This window comes from Crocodylus siamensis, chromosome 8 (genome assembly GCF_052110815.1).
Source record: "Crocodylus siamensis isolate JL-2025a chromosome 8, ASM5211081v1, whole genome shotgun sequence".
NCBI classification, from domain to species: Eukaryota; Metazoa; Chordata; order Crocodylia; family Crocodylidae; genus Crocodylus; species Crocodylus siamensis.
The window spans coordinates 21,826,891-21,835,805 of record NC_143402.1 but is presented as its reverse complement, the minus strand read 5'-3'; positions in this window follow the sequence as shown (position 1 = coordinate 21,835,805).

Sequence of the window (8,915 nt, the reverse complement as noted above, 5' to 3'; positions counted from 1 at the left end):
TGGCACCAGTGGGAGCATGCCCAAACAGAAGTCCTTCTCTCGCTCCAAAGCTCCCATCCTCCTGAAGCAGAGGCAGGCCATCCTGGAACAGTGGGACAAAGGCGAACAGAAAGGTGGGGGATTGCAAAGGTGACTGAGATCACCCACAGCATTGGAGAGATGCTGACTCTGGGTGGCCAGCCATTCTCCCTAGTTAAGCGGCCAGAGTTCAGGCAGCTCATGGCAGTCATGGCTTCATCCTACCAAGTGCCCACATGCACCACCTTCAGAAGAACGGTGGTGCCCTCTCTGTCTGAGGCATGGAGAGAGTACTTGAGGGAGGAACTGCACAAGGCAGATCTGTGGGTGGCCTTGCACTTGACCTCAGATATCTGGAGCAGCCAGGGTGGAGATCATGCCTACCAGGGCTGTGCAAAATGACACCAGTCTGTTTTGACGGAACAGCATTTCTTTTCAAATGTCATTTTGATTCGAAACTGCTGTTCCATTTCATTTTGTTAAAACACTTCAGCTGTTTCAACGCTTTCAACGTTTTGACCATAGGCTATAATGGAGAAACTCAAAACAGCCTATAACTGTGTCATTTCTGGCCTGATTTGGATAAAACTTGCAGGAGTGGTAGCTCTTTCTAAGGGCATGAAATATGACAAGTTTTGAGAAGATAGGTGCAGGGGTTTCAGGGAAACTGCACCTCAAACTCTTGAAAGTGAAAAACTCACATCACATCTATGTGTTAAGCCACAGTGGGGTCAAAACTGCAGGCATGCTAGCCCCTGCTGAGGCCACAAAGCCTGCTAGGTTTCAAGGAGACAGGTGCAGGGGCTTGGGGGAAACTCCACCTCAAGCTGCAGACAAGCAAAACTCATGACATGGGTGACACTGTGTGTGTTAAGGCGCAGCAGGGTGAAAGCTGCAGGCCTGCTAGGCCCTGCTGCGGCCACGAAGACTGCCAGCTGTCAAAGAGATCAGTGCAGGGGGAGTCTGGGTTCTGGGGTCCTGCACCCCTAGCTGCTGAGAGGCAAAACTCGTGACATGGGTGGGTGACACTGTGTGTGTGTTAAGGTGTGCCCTTACTCAACTGACACCAAGGCAGAAAGCAGGGCCTTTTATGCAGTTTTTCCATCCCTCCCCCAGAGCGCTGGGATTGGAAGGGACCTCAGGGAAGGATGACAGTTACTGGCCAGCCACACAGTCAATAATGAGAGCACACCTTGCCCCCTTACTTTAGTTTCTGTTTCCCTATAGGCAAGCCCAGGTTGAGCTTCAAAACTCAAAACGTTTCAGAAATTTCAAAACGTTTTGACTTGCCTCATATTGTTACAAGGCTGTTTCGAAGCTATCTGTTTCATTTTGATTTTGCTGTTTCAAACTCAAAACAAGTCGAAACTGCGTCAAAACGAAACGGCTGGCAAAATTTCACATGGCCCTAATGCCTACCTCTCCTTCACAGGGCACTGGTGCGATCAGTCAGGCCATCGGTGTGCTCTCCTTCCAGTCGAGGTGATGGATGATTCTCACACGGCTACAGAGGTCATAGGAGCTATGAAACACGTGGTGCAGGGGTGGCTTATTGGGCAGGGCAAGCTCACTGTGGGCTCATGGTCACTGACAATGGGGCCAACAAGGTCAAGGCAGTCCGCGATGTCAACTTTGGTGGCATCCGCTGTGTGGCACACAAGTTCTACCTCATAGTCAAGGACACTTTGGAGTGGGACAGGACTGCTGGTGATGGTACCAACACCACCAGCCAGCTCATTTCAAAATGCAGGAAGGTGGCAGGCTACTTCCACCAAAGTAACAAGTGGCGGGGCAAGATGCTGCAGGACAAACAAGCAGAGCTGAGCGTCCCACAGCACAAAATCATCCAGGATGTGGATAATTGGTGGAACTCCACATACTTGATGCTGAAGAGGCTGGTAGAGCAACAGAAGTCCATCCATGAGATGGACTTCCTTGGGGAGATTGGGATTGGTGACCCCCTTAACAGAGATGACTGGAATACCATCTCCCAGATCTTGCTGGTCCTTAAGCCATTCCTTGAGGCCACCGAGACCCTCAACACCGGTGATCCCCATAGTCAAGGAGCTTGAGAACCAAATGAAGAAGCTCTAGGGTATCAAAGTTCCTGGCTGGGGCAAGCCACTTTCACCAGAGTTATAGGCACTGGTGAAGCGGCTGAAGAAGGGCATCAGGAAATGGCTAGATCCATTGCAGTACAGTACGGTCCACATGCTGGTGGACATGTGCAACCCAAAGGTGAAGGGGAGCATGTGCATTGGCAGCACCAGGACCCTCAATCACTGGACAGAGGTGCTAGTGAACAGAATCAGGGAGGCAGAAGGGCAGAGGTGCGGGGATGTGGAAGAGGGGGATCCACTTTCCCGTGCCAGCACTTCCAGCACCATCACCAAACAGTCTCTTCCATGCCAGCCACTGCCAATGTGGGCCAAGAGCTTGGCTTTCATGGTGGGGTCCAGATGCACCAGACCTCAGTCTTGGGCAGGTAACACCGAGGCAGCTTAGGTGCCTGGAATGCCATCTGTGAGGCATGGGCTTTCTGGTTTAAAACACTTCATCAGGCTGAGGAAGCACCTGCAGTTGGTGTGTGTGCTGTTCCTGGATGGAAGGAATAGTAAAGAAGCCAGAGGCTGGCATGCAATGCAGGCAAAAAAGCTAGTCAGTGAAAATGGAAATGGAGGCATCAGGGTGTGAGAGACAGGCTGGGGTAGGGGGGAAGGGGATGTAACAGATAAAAGTGGAGAGATACCTGGGGAGTCAGATGTCAGGCAGGTTGTAGTGTGTCATAAATCCAATATCTATATTAAGTCCATGAGTTTCTGCATCTAGGAGGTTGATGAAGTGAAGGTCATAGGCCTGTCTGTGAAAAGTGGTGTGAAGCTCCTGCAGGAGAGGAAAGAAAGGCTCTGTCACAGTTTGGCTGCCTGAGATGCTGCTGGTGCTATTGTGCTTCTTACTAAGTTATTACCTGTTGTTATTTATAGTGGTGGACCAGGATGAGGCAGTAGGAGAGGAGGAGTCCTCACTGGGGCACACTACTGTGTCATGTAGAGGCCCCAGCACCAGTGAGGGCACACCATAACACACACACGCAGTCACACATGTCATGAGTTTTGCTTGTTGGCAGCCTGAGGTAGTTTCCCAGAAACCCCATGCACCTATCTCCTTGAAACCTGGCAGACTTCATAGCCTCAGCTGAGGCTACAGTCCCTGTAGTTTTCATCCCACTCTACCTTTACACTCATACATCACAAGTTTTGCTTTGAATAGTTTGAGGTACAGTTTCTTAGAACCCCCTGCACCTATCTCCTTGAAACTTGGCAGGTGTTATGGCCTCAGAAGGGGCTAGCATTCCTGCATGTTTCATCTGAATCAGGCAAGAAATGGCAAAGTTATAGGCAGTTTTGTGATTGCCCATTATAGCCTATGGCCAAAACACCGTCGAATTTCTGAAACAGCTCCAAAACAGTTTAGGCCAAAGTGAAACAAGACAGTGATTCAAAACACTGAAACAAATCACCGTCTCTCTGTAATGCCAATTCCGAATCAAAACAAAGCACAGACGTTTCAGACAGCCCTCCGAAATGCAAAAGTGAAACACTGTCCCTCCGAAACAACGAATCCAAAACCAAAACAAAACACAGGCATTTCACACAGCCCTACTAGACAGGGCTAGCTGTCTGCACTAGACTAGCACACGTCTAAAGTTACTGCCCTGTTTGCCACATCTCATCTTTCTTGGAACATCCTCCTAACTCTCTAAATCATCAGTTCTCAACCTTTTTAGACACAAGGCATTCATTTTTAGACTTCAGACTCACCTTGGAAAATGCCAGCGTAAACTCCCGTGTCTCTCTACCAGACGTTGTGCGTGCAACGTCCACTCGAGCCTGGCTGTGGCTTCTTCGGGACAAATGGGCCAGTCGCTGGGCAACTTTAGGATGATGCACCAGGAGCCTTGCCTGCCACATCTTTGATGATCATTTTATTTCAGTTGGGAGGACCATGTTCTGGTCCCGCTTCCCCTCATGCTTCCCCCCCCAGGTGTATTCCTTTGCAGCTTTTTCGTGGGGCTCCGCCTCCCCTACACCCTGCCTACCGCCAACTGTAATGGAACCATTCGTAATCAAGGATGACGTTCCGGGTTCTTGCCATGCTCGAGTCCACCGGGTCTGATGGCCGTAGCGACACCCCCCCTCTTCATGGGCAACTCTGGTGGACCTCTTTCTTCATCTATATAGCATCCGTGCTTGGTACCTTGTCCCTCTTCTGGGGTTGTATTTGATTGTCTGACAGCTGCGGTTGACCTGCCATGCCGCTGGGTCCCACCAGGCTCCAGTCTTTCCTGAAGGTCGTGGCTGTCCACAGTGGCTCTGTGGATAGCGACTCCAATCTAGGCTGCCTATACAGTCCTGGGGTGACCCCCTCCTGGGGTGCCCACCAAGGCCTCCCTTGTGGGTTTTTCGTGGGCTCTTGCCCTCCCTGCTGCACTGGGGACTCCACCTCTGGTCCCCCAGGGTGGTGTTCCACCAGGCTTTTTAGCCTGGCTCCAGGCATCCAGCCAGCCAGTCGGCCCTGGCATGCCTGTATAAAGCACATCCAAGCCAATGCAGGAGCCATTCCTGGATCCCTCCAGCTTGTCCGCTTTTTTTCTCTTTGAAGTGTATCCAAAGTGGCTCCGCCCACCACGGTTTCACTTTCGCCGCCTCCCAGCTTCACAAGGTAAGCCTTTTTCACAGCCAGTGTTTTGTTTTCACTCATGATTAGACTACAGAAAAATAATAGAGCGGTTCTTCCACTGCAAAGAACTCGGAAAGACAACTGGAAGTCAGAATGTTCTTGACAGTACAGATTCCCATTTAAAATGTCTGGGCACATCCAAATGAGTGCACATATGTGGTTTGTGGTGCATCAAAGCAGTTTGAGGTGCCACAAACCACACACAGTGCACATACACCCATTTGGCATATTGCTAATTTGCAGCACAGTGAGTTCTTGGACACCAGGAGATCCCAGTGTCACAAAAACTGCTTCTGAAAAAACAGCATGGCATACATGCTGCTAGAAAGGGAGCTTGGCCAGCCAGTCATGCTCTGACTGCTAGCCAGGCTCCAGGCAGCCAGGTCAGCACCACTGGTGCCCTGGGAGCCCCCAGGACTCCAGGTAAGGTTGCTAGGGCCAGCACAAGTGTAGACCTCAGACTCCTCTAGCTCACCCGGGTCACTCTGCCATGCTCTGGAGTGTGTGTGCAGGGGCATGCCTAGGGACATATAGAAGCAACACAAATATGTACTGCTGCTATTTGTCCCACAGGAAATGTGTGCCCCTGCACATGCATGCTCATTGGGATGCGCCCTCTGGGTTTATTTTGTGAATCGTGTTTGCACACCCAACATTGCTAACCTAGTGTGGCACCCCATGGTGTCCATGAAACGATCTGAAGGCACCCTCAGTTGCTGCGGCACCCTGGTTGGGAATCACTGTTTTAGGTGTTATTGAGTGTTTCATAGTTCGAAGGAATTATTGACACAGAGCTGAGCCTGGAGTCAGAACCCCATTCACCTCCATGGGTGAGTAATTCCAATGGCCTGGGATGATCATTTTCAACATGTACCTTGCTGTTCTTTTACTGATCATGAGAGAGGATAAAAAGCCTGCACAATTCACTGTGAGCAACATCGCATTTGGGTTTTGCAGGTGAGCAGTGTCCTGATGGTTTTGAAGAGAGAGAGCCCAAGAACTCAAATAGAGCCTTTAGGTATATTAGATCCCCAGCAAGAAAGATATGAGCATAAACAGCGCAACAAGCATGCTCTTTCATACTCCAAATGCCCTCACTCTCCATCCTAGTGTCTCATCTGGGGTGGCAGCTTATTGTATGGGGGAGCGCCACCAACTGTTTTTTCTAACCAGCTCCCAGTTCCCCAAAGGACAGCATCAGCACATGGGTGCCTCCCCTGAAGTTGCACAGTCCTGTGTTTGGTGCAGCAGTTTGTGCATACATAGTGTCTTGTTTTACAGCCTCTGCAGCTCTCATCATAGTCAGTTGTGCTTGGTGCCCTTGGGCACAAGGTGGTGAAAATAGCAGGGATTTTCTCTGCAGTGCTGCCTATAAGCTAGTATAGAAAGAAATCCGATCTGGTTTAAAATAGGCACTGAAATTAATTAGGAATGCCCATATAAAATAGTCACGGGCATGGAAGCCGGGGTGTCAAAAATATATCCTGTGGGTCAAGTCCTGTCATCCAACCCATGGTGCTTCCCATTGGTCTCAGACTGGACCCACACACTGCATGTAGCATGCCCTGGCCCAGCCCATGCACTGCACTAAGCATGTGGGGCCAGTCTAGGGCACATGCTACATCCACGGACCAACCCTGTATCACTTGTCCAGACCATAGGGCCTGATAAATTTGATATCCCTCGTATAAGCTAATTCCATGCACTGCTGAGATGAACTTCAACCCATTGTGCTGGTTCTGGTGTTTACGGTGTACAGACATATTTGCTTCTTTTAATTAATAACTCTTGGGTGTTTGATCTCTAGAATTTAGCATTCTGATATCACAAGAGGCATCTGGAAAAGAGACTTGGAGGAGCCTTTTCCCTGCAGTAAGTATGATTTATGGGCTTAGAGCAGAAATTTGTGAGGTCAGAGCTTCTGGATTTTAGCCCCGCACTGTGAAGAATTTGCTCTCCGACCTTTGCCATGTTCCTTACCATCAGCTCAACCATTTGCAAAGCTTCTACTGCACTTTTCCTGCTTCTTACTGAATGGCATGAGTTATAGTATTGTTTAGAAAAGGCTTTGGGAACTTAGACTAGAAGAGGTTGGAAAAAGACAACATATTACAGGGCACTTATGGTTAAACTGTAAACAAGCAAGTACTGTACCTTGGCTATTGGTAGATAAGCATTGAACCAGAAGACTCCTCTTAGCCCAGAAAGATATTTCCCCCCCTCAACATTCAGAAGCTGCTGCAGCTGGGTGTATCTGTCCCATAAGAGTGGAAAAGAAATGGTTACAAGTTTTTATGGCCACTGTAGACAGTACCCAGAAAGGTGAAGCCCCATCTGAGTGATGGCTGGCTGATTTCTTTGACATTTAAATTGGTCACCTTGTTAGAAGCTTTGCCATGTGCGGATGCTTCAATAAAGATGCTGACCACAGCTGATCACTCAGAGCAGCACCTCTTAAAGCTAAAGAGCTTGAACAATCATACCAACACGAATTTCAGAAATCTGCTCATGGTGCTGGGTGCTAAAATCTGGGTGCTAAGCACACACCATCCAAGTCTAGGTTTCTATCTAGCAACTTTTACAAAGGAAGTAAGTAGCTGGCCTTTTGGTTAGTGCATGCTGCAGGGCTGCTAAAAACCTTGCACATTTTCCTTTCCTGCTGCTACCCACCATTGGTCATGAATGGGGATCCTGGTTTTCTCTGATAAAAAATCCCCAATTTTCAGATGTTAAAAAGTAACCCAAAATTCTCTTTTTTCATGATTCAACTGAAATACCACTAATATATAAATATATAAATAGTAGCATTTCATTTTAATCATGGAAAAATGTGGATTTTGGGTTACTTTTTTAATCCAAAAATTGGGGATTTTGTTTTATCAAAGAAAACCAGGATCCCTCATCATGTACATTGGAAAATGGTGTGTGCACTACATAGAGGGCAGCAGAGGCATGATCCTTCCCAGTGCTTTCCGCCCCCGTCTGTCCCCAACATGGACCTGTACCCATCAGCAATAGCTCAGACCATTGGATGTAATGTGATCTATACTGGGCGATGAAACAAGCAGGAAAGAAACCCAGGGCTGTGTTGAGATGTCGTCCCTTCGATTCCACCTCACTCCAGGCTTTACATGTTACTGTGTCCCCTCACCTGCTTCCCCTCCCAAAAGCTCCTTGCTGCTGTCTCAGATCCCTGGGCACATGTGTCCAGGAGATGAGCTTCTTTATGTTCTCTATCTCTAAAGTCCAAACCTTAGGAACATGACTGTTCTGCTCTCTGCTGAGCTGCTTCTACGTGCTGGGCCAAAGTCAGTGTTCTCCCACTGACCCTGTTGCTTTCCTCCAGCAAAATAACAACCCCAAAGCACGTTGCAAGGTGTGGAGCTCAGGTGTGGGTCCATTTACTGCATGGACCCAACCAAGTCTTATCCCAAACTCATCCAGCTCTGAATGCAAACGTCCTCTGAGGTTCACAGTGTCTGGACCGGGGGTTCCAGTTCAGGCTCACCAGTCACGATTCAAGGTGATATCACAAGCAGAGGTCTCCCTTGGCTATGTGACAGACTGCCCATAAGATGGAAGAGAGCAGGTATACGTTTCTTTCTGTGCTGCCTTGACTGAGTGGAAAACTCACTACTACATTTTTTGGCAGGAGGTTCTGTGCCTCCAGGTCTGGGCAGCCCTCCTACACTTTACACCTGCCTGTTAGCTGAGCAAAACTGGAGAGTTCCTCTATTTGGTTGCCAATTCTCTCACTTAGCAAGACAACCTGCTTCTGGATTACTGGGTGAGCTTAGACAAGTCACTTAATCTAGTCATGCTTCCTTCTGTCATTATCCATACAAACCCAGCTTACAGAGGTCTCCGGAGTCATAAATGAGGAATGTTTATAAACTGCTAAGTGAAAACCATGACTGAGACCAGTGGCAGGGGCAGGAATAGGACCTAGCGCTTCCTGGCTGCCAGTGTGAGGCTTGGCTGACTTGCTAAACAAGCATGCTAAGCCCTTTTGAGCTGGTATAATAAAAAACTATAAGATTTACACAAAACAACTTGTCTGCCCTTCCCTTAGACCAACACAGCTAAAACCTTTACCCCTGAAGCCATTTGCAGACATTTGTACATTTAAATTTTTGTGAGTGAAAAACCAGGCAGGT